This window comes from Apis laboriosa, unplaced genomic scaffold (assembly GCF_014066325.1).
Source record: "Apis laboriosa isolate Shangri-la unplaced genomic scaffold, ASM1406632v1 scaffold58_cov148, whole genome shotgun sequence".
In the NCBI taxonomy this organism is placed as follows: Eukaryota; Metazoa; Arthropoda; class Insecta; order Hymenoptera; family Apidae; genus Apis; species Apis laboriosa.
Window position 1 is genome coordinate 356,451 of NW_025223827.1, and position 22,443 is coordinate 378,893.

The following is a 22,443-nucleotide window of genomic DNA, read 5'->3' on the forward strand; positions in this document are numbered from 1 at the left end:
GCTTCATTGTCACGTAATTCATACTCTCCATCAAGAAATAAAACGAAAAAATAAAATATAAAGAATAAAATCTCTCAGAACAACCAGAAATTAAAAGAAATATGAAGATTCGCGAGATACACACTGATCGGAATAGAAGCGGAAAATATATGATCGTGGAATTACCATAATACCATTAGAAAACGTGTATCCAATGCACGTCCAATCATGAGTCACGGCTATCAAGTTAAATAGAAAGCTAGAAATAGAGTGTGGGAAGAAACTGAAAATGTATTCGTGAAAGAGAATGACAATAAAATATCACGACTCTTGACGTAAAGAGCGGTCGTAAAATGCAGCAAACACACACACACACACACACACACACACACACTTAGTAGAACTAACTGCACAATAGTTCACTTTCACTGTCTACCTCTCACTCCTCTCTGGCCATTCTCACCCTCTTCTTTGCACCTACGCAGCGTGATGGATCCCGAGGCAAAGCACTTGATGCGATCGTGCGGGATTTCGTCGAGTTGAAAGTACTCTCTCCACTGCTCGATAATCGAGAAACCTTCGGGGAGGAATTCGTTCGATTTTAGTTTCTCGATCCCACCCCCGAAACTAATTTGCATTTTGTCCGGTTTTACTACGCCCCGATCGTCACGCTTGATCACGTGGGATTACCGAATTCCGCAAGCTTAGATCCGATCCGAATCGACGATCGATGCCGCCGATTCCGTGACCGAGGTGGAATAGAACGGCGCCAAACTGAGTTAAAGGACACCTGGATCGATGTTTTTTGGAACGATATCGTTGGGATTAGGATTACGTGCCGATATGCACGCGCCCATGCATTTCGGTTTAATCTTTTTTGATTTACTCCAGACTCAGGAACGTATTTAGAGTTGTGGTGTTGTTGAATCTTGGGAATTGCGGAGTTTAGATGTCATTGAGAATACTTCTCGTGGCGTTGTTTTTTTTTCTTCTCTCTCCTCTTTGTTGTGCAAGAATATATTTTGGATTAAATTTGTAAGATTTAATTTATAAACATCTACAAATATTAGGATAAAAACAATAAAAAATAAAATATTCAATATTCCAATCCATGAAAAGATCATTTTTTTTTTTGATATATTTACAATAATATTTAAAAATTGATTGTATTCTACAATATTGTTGAGTCATAAAAAATCTAGAGTGTACAAACGCGATTAATTTAAATAATTAAAATCTATGATATATATGTCTATTTATGTATATAGATGATACAGGTTGTTTCAAAAACCTGTGAGAAAATTGGATTAAACATTTCTAAATAATTTCAACATTTTTGTTTGCAAAAATTTTTCGTTAATGAGTTATTAACATCGATATTTAATGAATGTATTCTGTTCACGAAAATAGATTGTAAATGGTTATCAAAATACTTTAAGAAAAAGAGATTATTTTTCAATGTTCATAAGATAACATTTGCTACAAACATCAGTAATAGAATATATATATATAATGTATACAAAATACTGAGAGAAAGGAGAAAATTTTTCTCATTATATTGAATTCAAGAAAAAAAAAAAAGAAAAATATATTCAGTATACAAAAAAAATATATGATAATTTATAAAAATTGTACAAATTTTGTTTGCAAGAAATAATATTACAAGAAATAATACAAATAATACAATACAATATACAATATAATCAAATTCAGAGATATAGCAAATTAAAATTGAAACATTTTGGAATTCGAATATTATTTTCTTAAAGAAAAATTAAGATACGCGATAAAAATAAATTCTATTATTAAATATATATCTTTCAAAATATTAAATAAACGGACTTGCAATGCAATTCAAACAATTCGCAAATTGCTTCGTTGGTTGTATTTACAGACAGTTTTGTAGCGTGTGTTTTTCAGTACAAACTTTATTTACAAGATGTTGTTTGCGTGAAAATATGAACCAAATATTTTACAGAGTCCACGTTCTCTCTCTCTCTCTCTCTCTCTCTCTCTCTCTCTCTCTCTCTCTCTCTTTAAATTAATCCAAAAATTTAATCTGTTAATAACAAAGTATAAAAACTCTAGAGATTACAAAACATTGTAAAGCGGTCTATCATCCGTTTAAAATTTCTACTTGTATTTGAACAAGCCAAATGGAGGAAGAGAGTTGGAATAAAATTGGATATTTCCACGATTCGAAATTTGAAAATCCATCATAGAAGAGTTATTTGATTTGGAATTAATGCAGAAGACGAAAACTGGGGACCGAAATTTGCATCCCTATTTTAACGCACGAACTTTTTTAACTGTCCCATGGGATGCCACAAAACGTACTGGTTAAGGGATCTCGTGGGTCGAGTGCATTCCCTTTTAATGGTGGTGGCGTAATTAACCCGTTATATAAATTATAATTTATTATTGTTAAATCTTGGTCGAAAAGTATTCTTAGGAAAAATACAGAAATTGTGATTCATTATTCTCTTTTATATAATTTAGTATCCTTTGAAAAATGTTAATGCAAGAAATAATGTATTCCATAAACATACATAAATATTAAAATTAAATTTCATATTAATTCACATATGATCAAAGTTTAAAATAAAGGATCCATTCGTCTCTTTCTTTTTCTTTCATTTTTATATTTTTAATTGACAAGCAAAAGAAAATTATAAAGTTATATATGATAAAAGAATTCAAACTAATTTTGATACTTGCAAGAAAAAATGAAAATTCTTCGAAATCAACGTACAAAAAAATATTAATCAATCTCTAATAAAAATAATTGAAATTATATCATGATAATCCACCTTATATGTATACGTTGAAAATATATAAAAATAAAAATAAAAATTTCAAAAAGAATCATACATAATTTTTACTGATTGAAAAAAGAAACAGAAAAAAAAATGTAAGAAATAAACTCTTTATTATAACTTATTTTTGAAAAATTTTGTGGATCTAGAATTAATAATTATATCCCATTTTCCAATTATTCCATGAAAAATATCGTAAATAGAAAATTCAACGCAACGCAACGAAAGTCCTGATCGATTTTCCCCGATTCGTACGAACACTATTGGCGAGTTTTCACCGCAAACAATATCTTGCGTTTCGACACGAGGACCGTCTCGTTTGAATTTTTCGATAGTATCGAATAATATCGCTTGCTTTTGTGATAAATTGCTTATTTCGTGTGCGATGCAATATTTTCACGTTTATTCCAACGACACCATATATCCTGTATCGTATATAGCAAGCAATGTGGAAACATATGGAGATGATCGGAAGGAATGATGAAGAAAAATTCTATAACGATTGTGAAATGGACAAACAGGGTTGAAAATGGGGTGAAAAGAAGGGTGGATGGGAATTTTCATTGGAGAGTGCAAAACCTCTGGCAAAGCGCGTCGAAGAGGTGGAGGTCGACCGCGACTGCGCCTATATCGGTTTCCGGTGGCCCGGATGCGAGAGAGTATCATTCGGTTCCACATTTTTTTTTCTCTCTCTCCCCTCTGTATTTTTTCCCCTATTTTTCTTCCCCCTCCCTCTCTATCCGTTCTTCTCTTTACCGTAGCAACGACAGCAGATATTTGCGTCGCTGTTATCGAACAGCATTGCTTTGGAAAGAATTTATTTCACGGGATCGTTCGGCCGCGCTGTAATTGTGCAGTTTTAATGAGCGAGGAGGATGTACGGTGATACCGAAATGTTGATTTTAGAATGATTGATGATGCTGAAATGTAGGACATGTCTTGTTGTCGTACAGAAAGTGGTTTAGTTTCTACTTTGATGTTCAGTTACAATTGGCATTTGAATTGACTCGTGATCTTTTATTTCTTATTTATGAATTTAAAATGCTGCTGTTATTATTGCTTGTTAAAGTTTGTTGATAAAAGTCGTTTATCAGTTTATCAAGTTTAAGCTTGCTAATAAAAGTTAATTATTAATAATTCTTTGTAATTCTCTGTTCTTTAATAATTTTTGAAATTTATATAATAATAATTATAATAATAATTCATATATTATAATATATATATCATATAATAAATATAATAAATAATAAATTGTAATAATAATAGATATATTATGTAATAATGGTATTATGTAATAACAATAGATATTATTATAATGATATATGGCATCATATTTAAAATGTAATCTATGTCTGACCAAAGATTGATCTATATCACTTATCAATCATCAGTATTTCTTCATTTAATTTTTTTCATTTTTAAATTTCAATTGTATTATTCATTATTCTTACTTTTTTTCGTGTAATTTATTTTTTTTAATTTCCAATGATCTTTCTCTGACTAGAATATTCTAATTGATTTATATTCATATGTTCGTATGATATTTTTTTTTCTTCTTTTTTTGATTTTTACGATTACAGTTCCTATCGAATCTATTTGGACCGGAAAAAACCAGAAGAAAATCATTTCATTTTGACAGATTCGTCTTGCGGCGTGAGCTCGACGAAACTTTGAATCGACGGGAATAAAAAGTTGAATTTTTTCCATCGATAGAAGAGTAACGGTTTGTGGAGTATTGTGACAGCTCGCTATTATTCTTCGCCGTTGCATGTCGACCTCCTGTTTTGCCGGATCCATTTTATATGGAGCATTTTTCAAGCAAGCAGGCAACTGGAAACCCGCGGAGTTACGAATAGATAAGTCATTTTCCTGCCTTGAAAAATCGACCATGGACCGTTTACCACAGAAATGGATATTTCTTTAAGCGTTCGTTATACAAAATAGCTGCTTCTCTACTTTTTCTGTTTTTGAATCAATATTCGTATATTCTATTAATAATTGAAATAATATTATTATTGTATATTTTTTTGATTGAATTATCTTATTTATTCTATTTTCTATATTTTGTTTTATCTGTAAAGATATATTATATCTATTTATATTCTATTTTATCTATATAGATATATACTAGATTAGATTATACTATTAGAATAGATTTTATTATATTCATTAAAGTATTAAAAGAAAATATGTAAATATGTTAATGATTTTGTATGAAAACAATAAAAATTACTAGAAAAAATTATTAAAAAATTTTCTTTATTATATTTTAGTTAGATTTATATAGAGCAATATTGTTTATTTTATTTAGATTATATCATTTAAACTGTTGCACCATTTGATACACTTTCAATTAAGAAAATTACTGAGGAACTTATAGATACTTGCATTTTTAAATTTCTATTTAGTTTTTTTTCTAGCAAATTTCAATTATATGAATATTTATCTCAATTTCAAAATTAAACAAGTTATTAATTAATAGTTAATAATTAAGTAAACATAATCTGAATCCGATATATTTTTAATCTTCAAATATCCAAATTTTCTACACGAAAACATTTATATCAATGGATTCTCCTTTTATATCAAATATTACATACAAAATCATAAATTACAAATCATTTTCATAGAAAATAAAACGAAACCTTTTATTATGTACGCGTATTTAATATGCTAATTCTTTTAAAAGAACAAATTGTAATATTTAAATTTTTAAAATTTTTTAAAATTGTTTAAAGTAATCGTTGTGTCTGTTCCAGACACAGAGCATATTTGAGAAAACAAATAGGGACAGTAGAGTGTCGGAATAACGATGAAAAATGATATGTGTAAAGATACAAATACAAGTTCTCACAAAGTATTTGTCTCACTAAGTGTTCCTAAGATAACTGCCCTTTTCCTTCATACGTTCACGTTTTATTTCTATTTTCTAACTAATGTTGATTTAATTTTATTTATAATCATACATCGTTAGAAATTTTTAAAGATTTAAAATCGTAATATTCGTCTACTGTATCGCTCTCCTCGTACATTTATCGATTTATGATTATTGAAGAGAGATTTGTTTAATTTCTGTACTGCGATTATTATTAATAAATAAATTAACTTTTGAAATAATAATAATATTTCTCAATCCCAACTTTATTAAAAATTTCACACGATTTCCGATTTAATATACGCTTAAATTTTACATTTTAATAAAATAATTTATTACATTTTAATAAAAGGAACATTTAAACTGTACAACTTAACTTTTGTGATCGTTTGAAAGAAAAGAAAAAGAAAAACGTAATTCATCCTCGTTCCTATTTCTCGATCTCTTCTAACTCCAATCTCGTTCAACTCTGTGCTGATAGGAATTTTTGACACGAATCCTCATTGAGGCAAATCACAGAAACAGCAAAAGAAGACTTGTAATGAAAGCTAGAGTTTTCACGAAACTCGTGGAAGGACGACAGCATCGTTTCGCGTTAGCTTAAGAAACTCTTCTTGATGATTCGAGTGAAATTACCCTCAAAGTTGCCGGCAACCGCGTCGATCCACGTTTCCCTTGGTTATTTTCTCTCCAAGACCCTTCATCCCTCAGATTCTTGATTTCGCCTACAATTTTGTTCAAGTTAATTTCCTCCCTAGCAATTTTTCCCCTTTTTCTCGTTTTATCCTTTACGCAAATGAAAAAAGTTCTTCTTTATTTTCTTAGTTAGAAATGGAATGTAAAATCAATAAATGCAAAATTTATTATTCTATTCACGAATCGACTTGTTTTCCATGCTTTTTCTCCTTCTCATCTTAGATTTTAACTGTTAAGTCAACAAGATAAGTCATGATATAGCGATTAACGCCTCGAATACCAAACCTCGAGTCATCTAGAGATTTTTTGCTAGGGGAAATACGTGGCGACAGATGGCAACACATTAACGAAGCTAGTAGATCATTCCTGTTTGACAGATGGTAGTAGAAAAACGGATTCAGACATGAGTATTTCTTGCTTCAAGATGGCGGGTTCTTGTTATTAGAGAATATTACGTATTTTCTTTATCAACTTTATGTCAAAAGAAATTCAACGAATTATCTTACCAAACATTGTTTTATATATTTTAAATGTTTAATTATTGGGGAGGAAAATTTGATATTTCTATTCTTATTATTCTATTTTTATTTAAAAAATTAAATATCATCGATCTTTTAATTTTATAAACAAAATTAGTCATAGCGATTCCAATTATTATATTTTCTATTATATATCAATTTTTAAATTTTATTTTATTATTCAAATTATCAGATTTTTATCATTGTAAAATAGATTAATAAATTTTAATTGAAAGTAAATTTCCAACTATTTTTATCAAATTTTAATAATTAATAAGTTTATGTAAAATTCATTCATCTAATATAATCCAATGAACGTGTCACCGTAATTTTATATTCATTAATTTATAAAATATAATATTTCATTTTATTAATTTTCCATATCTTTCTGTTTTGTCTCGACGAAGCTACGCAGAATGGTCGAATAACTTTGCTCATCTGATACACCGAAGCACAATAAAGTCATAAAGTATCTAAGTATTTGCTATCGTGGTGAACATAAAACAGCGGAACGTTTCATTTTAAAACAAGTTATTGCCACAGTATCGCTAGCTCCTCTTGATATCATGCAACTTTTACGAAACCACATTTTTTTAATATCAGCAGATATTTCATTCAAATAAAATTATTACCGAATATCTTTTTATTCTTTGCAAAAATAGAGAGAGAGAGAGAGAGAGAGAAAGAGACATTTTTAAAAGAGGACTTTGTATCCCGTTTGCGTTTCGAGTATGCATTTATCGACACACCGAAATATTCAACAGCATTTTATCGGTCCTTTGGGTATCGAAGGGAACCTGCAACCGACCAAGTTCTTTTCATAAAATTTCCCAGGAATCGAGCAACCCGTACATCGCAGAAATTACTGGCAATTGGAACTCGTATCTTTGCGATGCATGAAGGAACAAACTAAATATCCGCTCTTATATCCTTCCGTTATTAAATAAAGTTCCTGCCAAACCTTCCTGCCAATATTTTTATTCTATTAAAAATATTCGTATCTTTTCGAGGGTCTAAATTCTCGTGACTCTTTTTTTTTTTTTTTTTTTTATGAGATTTATTCACTGAATTCCTGAAAGCAATTATAAAGTTTAAAAGAATTAATAAGTTCTTTTTTTCGATTGGGAAATTTCGTTAATTTTAAAATTAAATCGTTGTACATTCATAATAAATTGATATGAGATTATCCGAAGAAGCCGGAAATAAATTAAAATTTGAAAAAACAAGAAACAGTAATAAAAATGAAAGGAAAAGAAAAATAAAATGAGCTTGAAATTTATAAGATAATGCAATTATTAATTTAATGTAGATTGGGTTAATAATCTATCATGGTATGGTATTTATTCAAATATGTATGATAATATGCGGTTTTATTTAAATAGACAATATAAAAAATATCTTTTGAGAAAAGAATATTTTTACAAAATTTATTTACTAAGACAAAAAAAGTATGATTAGTGAAGTAGTCCTTTTACATATATATCTTGTCTTTTATATAATAAATTATATTTTTAAATTTAAAATATTTCTTAAACTAAGGAGAATTTTTCGATATGAATAATTAATAATATTTTTTATAGGAAATAACGAGCTGCGATATTAGTGTTATAAAAATTATATAATTCCACATAAAAAATTAAAGTTGATCGTCATATGAATTTTATGCATCAATCTATAAAAAAATTACTATGTAATATATTTCCTTATATCAAACAATTTTTATAAGGATTTTATATTTTTGATAATTTTTGATAATTATTTTACTATATTTAAATAAAACAGACACTCTTCGTAATTTTTCGAATATTTTACAAAAATAAAATGGGAATTATACTTATGAGAAAAGTATAAAATACTATCCATTTATATACTATTGTGCTTTTATAAAAGCTGGATTTACATAGGATTAATCGACACATTCACTGCATATGTCGACGTACAGATTCGATTCGACATATATTTTTCAAATATCTGTAGTTATAGATATAATATAGATATGTGTCGATTGGGATACGGAATTAAAAATCATGAAATTTGAGAAAAAATTTTCCTAATAAGTCACGTAAAGCGTATAAAAATATACATAAATTTTATCATATATAGAAATTTGTATGGAAATTATTTATTAATATACGCATAAATGAATTGAAGTCTGATTAAAAATCAGAAAATTTAAAAAATATATGATAATTTATGTAAAATATATATGAAAAATTTTCATTGCAATATAAAAATAAATTATATATTGAAAATTATTTAGTTTTATATTCATCCGTAATTAAAATCTGATGAAAAATCACGAAAAAAATAATTTTGAAAAAATTGTTTATTTAATATAGTATATAAATTCTATATTTAAAATAAATTATTGAAGAACAAATAATTTGAATTAATAAATAATAATTTCTTAATTAAATTTCTAAATATAATTGTTAACATCTTGTATAATAATTAATTAATAAATTAATTTTAAGTGATACCTAATATAATCATATAAAAAAAAATTATTTTAAAAAAATGAATAGTAAAAAAAAAATTTAGTACAATAATTCATAAACTTCTACATATGTAACATTCTGTTAACATTCTGTATAATGATTAATTTTAGATGACACTTAATACAACAATTCATATAAAAAATATTCCACAATTTATTCTACCAATCTGAAAAATTTAATATAATAATTCATATAAAAAAATATTTAAAAAATTATTGTACAGTAAAAAAAAAAAGAAAAAGAAAAAATTATTTCTAAGCAAATCATATATCCATTTCATCACTGATTAAATGAATAAAAATTAAATGACGTGTGATAATAAAAAGTAAAAATTAATTCCACTCAATTCCAACATATCTATTTTATTCACTTATCGATACATTTCGTTACATTTTTTTTTTTTTTTTTTGGTTCATTCCCAATGCTAATCGATCCCAATGCTCTTGGCCACCATTTAGCCAAATAAAAATTCTCAAAACACCATTACTGACTGCGTTAGGTAGCCAACCTCCGAAGGGAGCATTAACGACGCCGGGGGGAAGGGGTGGGTTCGTTCACCCGGGAATTAATTAACGAGATCCCGTGCGCGACGTAATGAAGACTCGACTGTAGGAGAGCCGGCGTAAATAGTGAAGCAATTAACGAAACGTTTATCTCTGCTCGTAAGGAGACAAGGGGATAGAAAAGAAGTGGGAGGGGAAGGGGAGTGGAAAAAGGGGAACGATGCAACAGCCGTGGCGTGCGTGTCCCTTTCATTTCTTCTTTAGAACCTTCAGTTCCTTCGCTGCTTCTTCTGAACGCGTCAGGGGAAAACACCCTTCTTTTTCAACCCCTATCCTCCTCCATCGCGCTTCGACCGTCTCCTCTCTCGTTACCTCCCTTAACGCACCAATGCACAAACGAGACCTGAGTTTTACGCAAAAATCACAGTCCACGCGTGTAACGAGCTTCTAAAGATCTCCTTAAAATCTTTAAAATTGTACATTTTTCTAAATGTTTCGAGTTTTCTTGAGTTCACTTCGATCGTGCGAATTATGAAACGTGTTATTTCTTATCAGGATTATTTTATTATCTTATTCGATAGAGATTCTTTTATTATTTTCGTATTCATCTATTATTATTTTTTTTATTCTTTACTTCAAAGAATAAATTTATTCAAGAATACATTCGATCGTGTTTTATAATTCGTTCGATTCAATTTTGGAGAATTTTAGAAATTCCTGTAGCGAAAAATATTATAAAAAATTGAGATTTAAGAAAATTGTATTAAAACATTGTTCGGGATCGCTTGGTGTCGTGCATCGAAACGCTCCGTTTCTTTCGTAAAACACCTTCCTATTCGTTTTGGCGGCATGATTTAGCATGCTGGTAATTCTTCTGGGAAAATTCTTGGCAAAATTTTTTTTCCTTTCTCGTGTCGAAATTTATCGCGCTGTAACTTACAAGAAGTAACACATTTAAAGACGCTCCCAGCAAGAAGAACGGTCATACATTTCGTGAGCATTAATTTCTTTTTCGTTTCTTTTTTTCTTTAGTCAATGGGGGTAGTTACTGGTCAAATTTATTATTGGATTACTAGCTTCTTTTTTAATGGCTCTTTCATCTAATTGCTCTTTTTTTCTTTTGTGACTCTATCGCGTTTCGATTTTCAATTTTCCAAGGATATTTATTTTCTTTTATTTTCGATATTTCAATTTTGTCAAAGTAAATAACTAGCGGAATTTAAAAGAAATTTATATTTTTCTTCTGAAAATATTAAAATTTCAAGGTAAAATCTTTTAATTTCTTAATTGAATTTGTTTAGATTAATAAGTTAAAAAGTTTGTATTTTCTAGCTGAACAATTTAATTTTTGACCACGAATTATATAATAATTTATAATAAACGAATGAAATCTCCTGCATACTGGAACAAACAACTATTCAACTGTATAGCATACTTATATACAAATACCACGAATCTCATTCACGTTTGTGAAATTTAACGTAATAAACGAGTCATGATTATATCTACTTATACTTTTCCTTTCTTTTTCCTTATGATATCAAATTTTATTTCAAATAATTCATATTCATGAAACTTGTAACACATAACACGAACCACACTTATATTAACTATATCTTTTCCTTCTCTTTCTTCGCTTCTAGATAAAACTTATTCAATATTATAAACCGAAGGGGTTAAAAATCCATTCCACGACAAAGAACCCCGCGCAAACCTCCTAAATTACAGGCTTCCCAATAACCTCTACAAATTCGAACGAGTATCATACTCCACCCCTTCAAGCACCTTTAGAACCACCTCCAATAACGAACAAATACTCCCAGTATTGTAAATCACGGTACACTCTATCGTCTCCCTTCCACAATCTTCCTTAGCGATCCTCCCTCCTCCCCCCTTCCTCCTCCCCCCTTCCTCCTCCCCTCTTCTTCCCCCCACATCCTACATCTTCCCCATCCATTGTTCCATATAGTTCGAAAGTTACCGGCAATTTCTCAGACGGAAAGGGATGCACCACCGCCTGCCACCACGCATATTGTGTATCGGCGCCACCCCCTACGCACGCTTTCTTCGGTTCTCCGAGAACCTATCCCTCTCCTTCTCTTTGGGAAGGGGTCGTTGCCAAGTTGTACATCGGTGGACTCCACAACAATGCGGCCAAAAGTTGCCGGAACTCTTGCCACTCGCCCCACCCCACTCGATCCTGATGCACGAAGGGTCGAAGGAGAAGGAGAGGGTGTGGGTTAGAAACGGGCGGAAGAAATGGTCGAAGTTGGCGGCGATCGAGCTACCTCCTCCTGTCGAGGGGGAGGAGAAGGGGTGGTTCGAACACGGCGTGTCGTAAATCGGCGCTCGGAAGTTCCGCTTGCTTGGCTGCTGAGTATCCCTCCCCTCTATCGTTCCCCCTCCTCCCCTTTATCCTCTCGTGGCGGCAGGAAAACTGTGAAAGTTAAATTAATTAGCGAAATCTGTCGGAACGGCGCGTTTCTAAAAGATCGTGCGATGTTTTCGTTGCGCGGGAGGAGAAGAGGGAGGAGGAGGAGGAGGGGGTGTGTTTGATCGATGCGGCCACCTCGATCGTGAAATTAATTTTCTTACATTACTACGGCATCCGGTATTAATAAGGGCGGGAATGATCTCGAGAGGTTTTTATAACGTTTTGGCGTCCCAACGACGAGAAGTTCGCGTCGAAATCGGGTGGGAGAAAGTTGCAGGTGGAAGAGATTGCTTATTTGGGATTGGCCGACCAGTCTCGCTTTGTTCTACTTAAAATGGATATCCGCTATGATCGATAATATTTAAAGAACTTTTATAACTTTTAAAGTTCTTTAAATATTTGCTTATGGATTCGTGTATATATAATTGCAATTTTATGGTAATCTTTGTAACTTTATATATGGGATATTTTTTTATTTGTGATATAACCGAGCAGGGAATAATTATTTGTGAAGAAGAAAGAAGAAAAATTTTTCTTCTGGAGCTTCGTTTTAGAGTCAAATTTTTTAAATATGAATAAGATTGCTTAATTCCTGATTGGATATAAATAAATTATCGATAAGATAATATTATTCTGTAAGAAATAGAAAAATCAAAGAAGTAGAAAATAAGAAAATGTAGAATATTGAAATTAAACATTTACAGTTATATAATCGGTAAATTTTCAAATTCAGTTTTCTTGAAAATTAATTTTTAAATGAAAAAAATTTATTTTATATCTTCAATTATTTTCTACTGATAATATCTAATCGGAAATTAACTAATTTTTCATTTGTATTGGAGAATTTTTTAAATCTGATTTACTCAAAAACAAAGTCTCAAATGAAAAAATTTTACTTTCTCTTATCAATTTAATATCCTTTCTCTATCTGATTGTATTAGGCATCTTATTTCTTGATTTTTTTAAAACAATTTTTAGATTTATTCAATTTTCTCATCGTTCTTCTCATCGTTCGATTAACGATAATCTAAAGTGAAAAATTATCGAAAATTATTTCCTCTTTATTTTTCTATTCTTGAAAATCAAAATTTATCTTCTCGATTAAACAATAATTTTAACGAACTTCTATCTTTCTTTCGTTTTATATTCTCGCAAAGAAAGCAAAGCAACTAAGAAAGTGAGAAGCATAACATTTCTGACGCGTTTAGTTCGTTTCTTATCGCATTATAAACCTTCGTGACTCTTCCATTTACAAGATTCCTCGGTAATTTCGATGGTCGAATAGGAAGGGTCACCGGAAGAAGGTGTCTCGATACAGCGGTCTGATTTACCTTGTCCGGGAAGGATGCATCGTGAAGAGGGCGGAAGCAAGCCTTTTTCAACCAAGAGTCTTTCTTACGTAAGCTGGTGTAATGGGCAAAAAATCGTACTTCATGGCGACGGTCTAATGAGTTTTTGAATTATGTTGTAGTTACTCCACGCTCCTTGCCACCTCTGGTCCCTCTCGATTCATCACTTCGATCCTCGCGCGCTTCGTTCCCTTCCTTAGCTTCTCTCTTATGATTATATTAGATTAATGTGAAGAATGGCCACGGTTGCTGGGATTTTTCGTTAAAAATTATTGTCAGGTCGCTGATATTACTTTAAGTAATACGTACATGGGGAATTTGTGAACGGTAATATTATATCCCTATGGAAATTTTACTTCAAATATTATATATATGTTTATATGTGTACTTGTGTTTCAATCAAAGAAATAGTAAATTTTACTGATTAAATAATAATAATAATATTTTTTTTCTCTTGAATTTTGAAAGGAAAACGACTTTTAATCATTAATAAAATAACTCTGATAATTAAAATTATTTGAGTTATTTTATTATGAATTCTTACCAATTTTTCATATAAATTCTTCAGAATATATAATTTTATGCATTTATTATATTCTATATTCTTACAATATTTCTTCTATATTATTCTTTCTTGATTAACAATTAATATTCTAACTGTAAAATAATTATGTAAAAATAATAATTTTTTAATCATTATTAGCTCTAACAATTAATAATTTATTATTTGTTTATCATTGAATTTTTCATAAAAATTCTTCTGAATATAATATATATATTTTCAAATTATAATTAATATTTACCATATTTCATAAATTTCTAATATCAAGCATCCTATATCATACCTTTATAATTCTATATTCTATAATTCTTATATTTCTATAATTCTATAATTCTATAATTCTATAATTCTATAATTCTCTATAATTCTATAATTCTCTATAATTCTATAATTCTTCATCATTTCAATTCTAATCTACAAATTTCAAATTTCCCGTACATTCACATTCAACCTCCCCCCCTCCCCAAAACGCTGGAAAAATTTGGCCGAACATGGAGGATTACAGACTGCATTTGCGGAACAAGTATAAAATCCGCGAAAGAAGAAAATTCGAAGCGTGATTCGCGATTTCCATCTCTCTCTCCGGATACCTGGATTCGCCGGTTCCCCTACCTACTCGCGATACACACACCCGATGATACACACCCCCGAGGAAGCAAAGATGGGCGAGAATCGAATTCGTGATTCCAGGTGACGTGGCGAAAGGAAACAGCCGATGCCCTGGATGACACGTGGGAAATCACGGTAACCAATCCCATATATTCTTTCGTCGCGATCGCTCACAAATTCCTGCCTCCTCCCTTCTTCTTCCTCCACCACCGCGTCCACCGTATCCACCTTGCCCCCGCATCGGGGTCACGCGAAGGCTCGTCGATACGATTTCTGGGTCGGCGGAATTTCCCACGAGTAATCGAATCGCTGTCGAGCCGAGCATCGCGCCCGTGTTAACGATAATGGCCACCGATAGCTCGCGGACCTACGCGTTATGTGCCATCCAGATATATTTTCCCGGGACCAGGTGTCAGGAAAGTTTATTAAAAAATACATTTACGTTCGAGCAGTGTGATGAGACACCGCCGGATGTCGATTTAACCCTGTCGAGTCCCTTGGGCTGAGTGCCCCAATGTACCACCCCCAAGTTTTGCTTTCCAAGGAAATTTTATAATTTTGAAATTTAATTTAAAGGAGGAATGAGAATGTGAGAATAATCTCGGCGATTTATAGCAGGATTGAACTGGTATCTGCTTGGAAAGGGGTTTAATTTTGATTATAACGAGGAGATTGGAAGTGTCAAGTGTAATGGGCTAATTTGGAGGAATATTTTAGATAAAATTATATACTTTGCAATGCGTGTGAAGAAATTAAAGATTTATATTTGTGAAACGTTCGTTTTAATTAAATCAAAGAAAGTAATTTTCGTACAAAATCTATTTCTATATTGTTCAATTTTGCATGCTTTACAATTGAGTCGTAATCGTTTCATTTTATTTATACATAAATAATTGTAGAATTAGATACTTTTTCAAAAAATTTATTTTTTAAATTTTGTATTTTGTAAATTTGCATTATAGATTTTGCATATTTTATTCAAAAATATTAAAAGTAATTTTAATGACTTATGACATCAATGCGTTTATCATTTATGCAAATTAACTTTTATTATTTTTCGAAAGACGTATGAATCCTTGTGATTCGTGAATCATGTATTTAAAATTTATACAAAAAAAAAAGTCAAATACACGAGAAACATTCCCGAACGTCGATTACGGATTAAATATTATATGCAAAATATTAGATACAAAACTTCTTTAAGAAAAAAATAAAAATCTTTAATTTTCGTATTATCAAAGTGATTAATGAAAAAAAAAAAAAAAATCTTGAACAACCCAAAATACTTTCCGAGCCTTTATGAAATACAAATCTCATTCGCGGTACGCCCAGATTGTTCCCCGCTGTGAAAAAATAAAGAGAGAAAAAGGACGTCTACTTTTTTACGAGGCGTTTCACACGAGAGCAGGAAAAAAAAAAAAAAAAAAAAAAAGAAAAGAAAAAAAGAAAAAAACGGGGACGAGCTCGTTCCCTTAGGCAAAACGCGTCTACGCGCTCGTTCCCCGCGATATATCGATATTCGCGACACGTAAACGGAATTAAATTTCCCGCCGTTGGAAATAAGGAATGTCTAAATGAAAATCGACATTCCGCCGCTAGAAGCGGCGTAAAAGTGGATAGGGTAATCTCGATGACATAGTGGAAATCAGGGTATTCGCCTCCAATATATATTCCTTACCTTCGTGGAAGAGAGAGAGAGAGAGAGAGAGAGAGAGAGAGAGAGAGAGAGAGAGAAAGGGGGGAGTTTCGAAGGAGGCGAAGGGTGATCACTCACACATTCCTGAGAATCCTTTGCGCGAGCATGTGGGTCACGCGACCTACGATAGATTCTAGGTCGGCGGAATTTCCTACGAGCAATCGAATAGACGGCGAACGTGACACGATAATGGACCGTCGAAGGCGCTCGGAAATGTCAAGAGTACATCGATTACGGCAACGATATCGTCGGGTCCACGATGATGGCGTTTGAAGGAAGCTTGAGAAAGTTTGAGGTTGAGGGGAAAAGTGGATTTTATTGAGGACATTGTTTTCGAATTGCGAGAAAAGATTTTTTTATTGGGATCGAGAAACGAGATTAAGTTCGAAAAATTCGATCGTGTATTTATAATTCTTGAGCCAGGCCATGAGATTAAATTCAGTTTTATACGAGAAAAGATTCTATGATTCGAATATTAAGAATAAGAGAATTGGAAATTTTTTAAATCAAGTTTGAAAATTTTTCAAATAGATATGAAATTAAAAGATTATTCTCGATATGAGAATAAGAAAAAATATAAAATATATCTTTTTTTCTTTTAAAAATTAGTTTTCAATCGAATTTGAAAATTTATCGATTTTTTGATTATGTGTTCAATCTTAGCTTTTTTTCAAGAAAGATTAAAATCATAAAATTTTATTTTACATTTTTTGCTTATTTTCATATGTAAAGTAGTTATCTATACATCTATATTCATAATTAAGAATTAGCTAATTTCTAATTTTTATATTTGAAAAATTTTCAAATACGATTTACTCAAAAACAAAATTACTCGAAAATTTTATAAAATTTATCAAAATCGTATAACTAATTATTGCATAATTATTCCAATAATTTGACATACGGTATAAATTGTGTTAAAATTTTATGAATATGATAAAAAGATGAAATATGAGATAATTAAAAATATATAAATATTAAATAATCAAACAAACCACATGATCAAATCTCGAGAGGAAAAACTGAAAATTGAAAATTAATCAAGAAAGAAATTCCCTCGAAGAGTATCCACGAATAGAAATACGTTTCAAGACTCAATTTCGATCGAGGCGACAAAAAAACGAAAACGGCCGGCTAAGATAAAATAAATCGAGCATACAATAAAGACTACGGCGAGACGGGGAGACGTTGTTTCGTCCACACCGCGGGATCCCTCTCGTTCAAAATTTACGCGTCCGGGTAAATGATCTTCGCCAAAGGATGCCCGGTGAAAATTCATGGCATCGATGTTAGCGGTTTCGCATGCGGAACTAGCCGCATTTGGCCGTAGAAGCGAAACTCTTTTCTAGAATATCGTATATACGAAGAACGAGAGGCAATACAAATATATATAAAAGAAAAGGAAAAGTAGCGATTTTCCAAAAGTTATTCGCGGGGAGAGGAGCCAAATGCGGAGGGGGCCAAACACTGGGCGCTATCAAAACGACAGGTTTCGATGCTCGAGCAATTGTTATTCGTATGCATGGACGTCTCCCCAACCAAAGTTCCCCAACCGCTTTTGGATCTCCTTCGTGCGGTTTCGAGCCGGGGTTAGCAACTTTATTCGACCCTTAAATTCTCGGCCCACTTGGCTCTAGCTCGTGTGCAAGATCTCTCCGCGTGCCAACTGCAGAGAAACTATCTCGGCCGCGACAATGTGCATAGAAATAAGGACAGCCTCGATGCCGCCTAATCGCCGACTAGCTTCACCCGCCTCCGGGATTTCCTTGATATTTCCTTGACTCTATACGACGAGGATCTTCCTGGATCGCTCTAACTTGTGTATAATCGGAGACACTATCTGGGGAATACCTGCAGTGAGTCTGATTCGATTAATTTTCGTAATTAAATGCGATTTTAAGCGAATTTTAGGAATATAAAATTGTTAGTAGTCGCTTTTTGTTTCGAGAAAGATTTAAGAAATTATATTTCTTAGTTTTGATTAGAGAAATATATTTTAATTTCGACTATGTCTCTCGGAATATTTTTGTCCTTCTGGATTGGTTTTAATATAGTTTATTTAATATTTCGAAATTTTGCAATATATGATAAATATTTAAAAGTTAATTGTTCTAAATTTACTTATATTTTTGTCTCTTTATGAGTTCGATTATTTAAAAGTCATAATTTATGAATACAGATATAACTATTAATGTACTATAGAAGGGGTGAAATAATTATTCTAATTTATTCTAATTTATTCTTAATTTATTCTATATAAATAAAGTATTGAAAATTAAATTTTCATTTTTTGATACTCTCATTTTATGCTACTCTTTCTTTGTATAATTAAAATATATAACATATTTATTATTGTTAATATTTAATACAATTCGTACTATATTTATTTAAATTCAACTTTGCTATAACACAGATTCTTTGTCTCTCTGTTTAAATTGTAGCATATTTTTATTCCAATGATTCTTTCTATATAATCAAATTAAGAGACATAACAAAATTAAAAATAGATATTAATTTAATAACCATTTGTGAATTTAAAGATTTTTAAGAAATCTATTTTAAACTAAGAAATTTATAAAAAGATTTTGCAATATATGAATATTTAAAAGTTAATTGTTCTAAATTTACTTATATTTTTGTCTCATTACGAGCTCGATTATTTAAAAGTCATAATTTATGAATACAGATAATTATTAATGTACTATAGAAGGGGTGAAGTAATCTCTATTCTATGATAAAGTATTGAAAATTAAATTTTCGTTTTTTGATACTCTCATTTTATGCTACTCTTCCTTTGTATAATTAGAATATATAACATATACATTTATTATTGTTATTACTTAATACAATTCGTATTATATTTATTTAAATTCAGCTTTGCTATAACACAGATTCTTTGTCTTTCTCTGTTTAAATATGTAGCACATTTTTATTCCGATGATTTTTTTTGTACAATCAAATTAAGAGACAATAACAAAATTAAAAACAGATTAATTTAATTAATCATTTGTGACTTTAAAGATCTTTAAGGAATTTATAAAAAGAGATTTTAGAGAGAGAAATTTACAAAGATCTTTAAGAAATTTATAAAAATTTATATCATAAGAGATTTATAAAAATTTTTAATCAGAAAGCTATATCTAACAACAATTTTACTGTCTATAAAAACATTCAATTCAATAAGTTTCATAGAAGAGAAACAAGATATCGCTTCATTCGAAAAATCAACTCCAATCTTCGCCGTAAAATTTTCTCGTCGATGCATCGGAAACACCGATTCCCCAGAAAATCGTTCTGAATCACGACGAAGAACAGAATCTGAGAGAACTATATATAACTGAAAAACTTTGGTAAAAGTTTTTCATCCGTCTGTGTGACGAATCATAGAGGCTGAACAATAGAACGAACAGTAGTGTCGATGTAGAACACCTATCGATTGATAAAACGGGTAACCCTTTCCGAAAGGAAACGCATAAATGAAGATTCGGATCGAATTGGAATACGTCTCGACGCGATCATCCTCGTTAACGTGAATGGTTGGCCGAAAGCGAGTGCTTTCGAGACTCTCCAGTGGCGGTGTTCGCGTGTCATTGCCGCCACAAAAGAGGAAGTAACAGGTCGCGCGACCCTTCTCGCCGTTTCCTATGGCCTGGTTCAAGAAATCATCCCCCTCGACGCGTTGAATTATTACGCTGCTTGTTTGCTGCTTGAAAGCGTGCAAGAGACCGAGGTACGAAACCGTGCTTTGATTGGGAGAGGGGGAGGAAGAGAGGGGGTGTGTACGTACGCAAGTGAAAAGGGATGGAGAAACACGAGGGCGATTTTCAGGGATTTTTGGGGGCTTGGAGATTTTTTGTTCGTTGTAAAATGAGATCCATGATATTTCTCGAGGTCAAAGGAGAAATTTTGTTGCTGTTTTGAAATTATGCATTTAGATTATACAAGTTATCTCGATTGAATCTAATGAAAAAAATTTTTTTCTGAAATTTTTTCAAAAAAAAAAAAATTAATTGATATGAAGAAACATGTTATGCGAGAAAATGGTTTTTATGGTGAATGGTGATTGAAATTTGTAGTGGAAGAGATTTGAAAATCAAAATCATTTCGTTTAATAAAACCAATTAAGGAAATCAAAATCAATGAATGAATATATTGGCTTGATACTTCAAGTTGACTGTTATTTTTTTGTATCAAACTGTTTTATCCAATTACTTATAACAAAAAGATGTTGATGTTATAACAAACATGAAAAATTAAAAATTATTTTAATAATATTAATTTTATAATGAATACAATAATATAGAATAGTATAGTATATAAATTATACATAAATTGAAATAATTTTAACACTTGAATGATAAAAAATTTTATTAAACAAAATTTAAAAATTTAAAATGATGCATGATATTCAATTTAGAAATAAAATTTGTAATATAATTTTAAAATGAAAATTACTGAAGTAAATAAAGTTAAAATATAAGTCTTTAAAGAAAATGTTAATATAGAAATTGATATTTTGAATTTTTCACAATATTAGTAAAAATATATAGATTTACTATTAGATTTTTGTCATACATATATATAAACTTTTTTTTTTCATTCTATCATTTTAAAAAAGAATTAGATTGCGCATATGGCACATTTTTTTTTTGTGTGATTTTTTATCAGTTCCTTTACCCAGCTTTGTAGCCTTTTTTGTTGCTTTCTATTGTGCCTTCTATTCTGATATAAGATACTCAGGTGCAAAGTGCTCCTTTTAAGTGTTCGTATCCTTTCTCCTTTCCATGATGTTCTATTTTCTATATTTTATTTTCTGTATACTCTGGTTCTTGAAATTCCTTCTATTATATATCTAGTGCTTTGATGTCTTTCATATACGACAATTCATGTAAACAAATATTATATAAAAAGAAGAAATAAAATATGTAGGTTTTAAATCTATATTTAAGAATTTGTGAAAAGTAATCTTTTTTGTTTCAACTTTAAAAAACAATAAATCTATCCAATTTATGCTTGTTATTTTCAAACATTAAAATTATTACGAATGCAAGATAATAATTTCGTTTAAAATCACAATATGTTGACAAATTATGCGATATAATTATCATTTATCTTTCTAACTATTTCTTTCTTTTCAAAAATCTATTATTATGAATGTTGATTTAGATTTGCGTCTGTTACCAATGAAATCTTTCTAAAAGACAAATATCTTCTATTTGCTCTATGCCCTTCTTTTCGTGCGCTGTGTTTAAGGAAGGGGAAGATCCGGTGATATGTAGGTGTTGTCCGTTCTGCAACTTTGAAATCTCTACGGAATGAAACTTATCTAATAAATTATCAACAGGACGTTTCATCAAATCCAAGATTTATATCTTCGTTATTGAGCCTCGAGAATAATTTGTAATAAGAATTGCAAATTTGGTTAGCTAAAATTATGCATTCAATAAATAAATAAACTAAAAAATATACTGTAAAATAATTGTAGATCATGTTATAAACCTAATTTAATAATATATTATATAAATTATAATACAACTTTTAACAAAATGATTCTTGAATCTCGATGTTTCAAGTATATTCGATCAAACAAAACACCAATATCAAAAAAATTCAATTGATAATTTAAAATTACAAACTTTCTAACATCTTTTAAATCCCACCACCGAATTCCTGGCAGTTTCCAGTTTGCGTCAACGTTTAACCCCCACCTTTTCGATCCTCTTTTATAACTTTCCCATTAACTTTCTGATTAATCTTTCGACAAATATCGAAGGAATCGTAGAAGATATCGGAAATAACGCGCTGTAAACGTACAACCGCGCTGTTTGTTCCTGAATTCAAGGAGAGGGGAGTCGCCCCGACTGCAGTCGCCGAGTATGATTTCATTATTCATCGATTCCAGACGCAG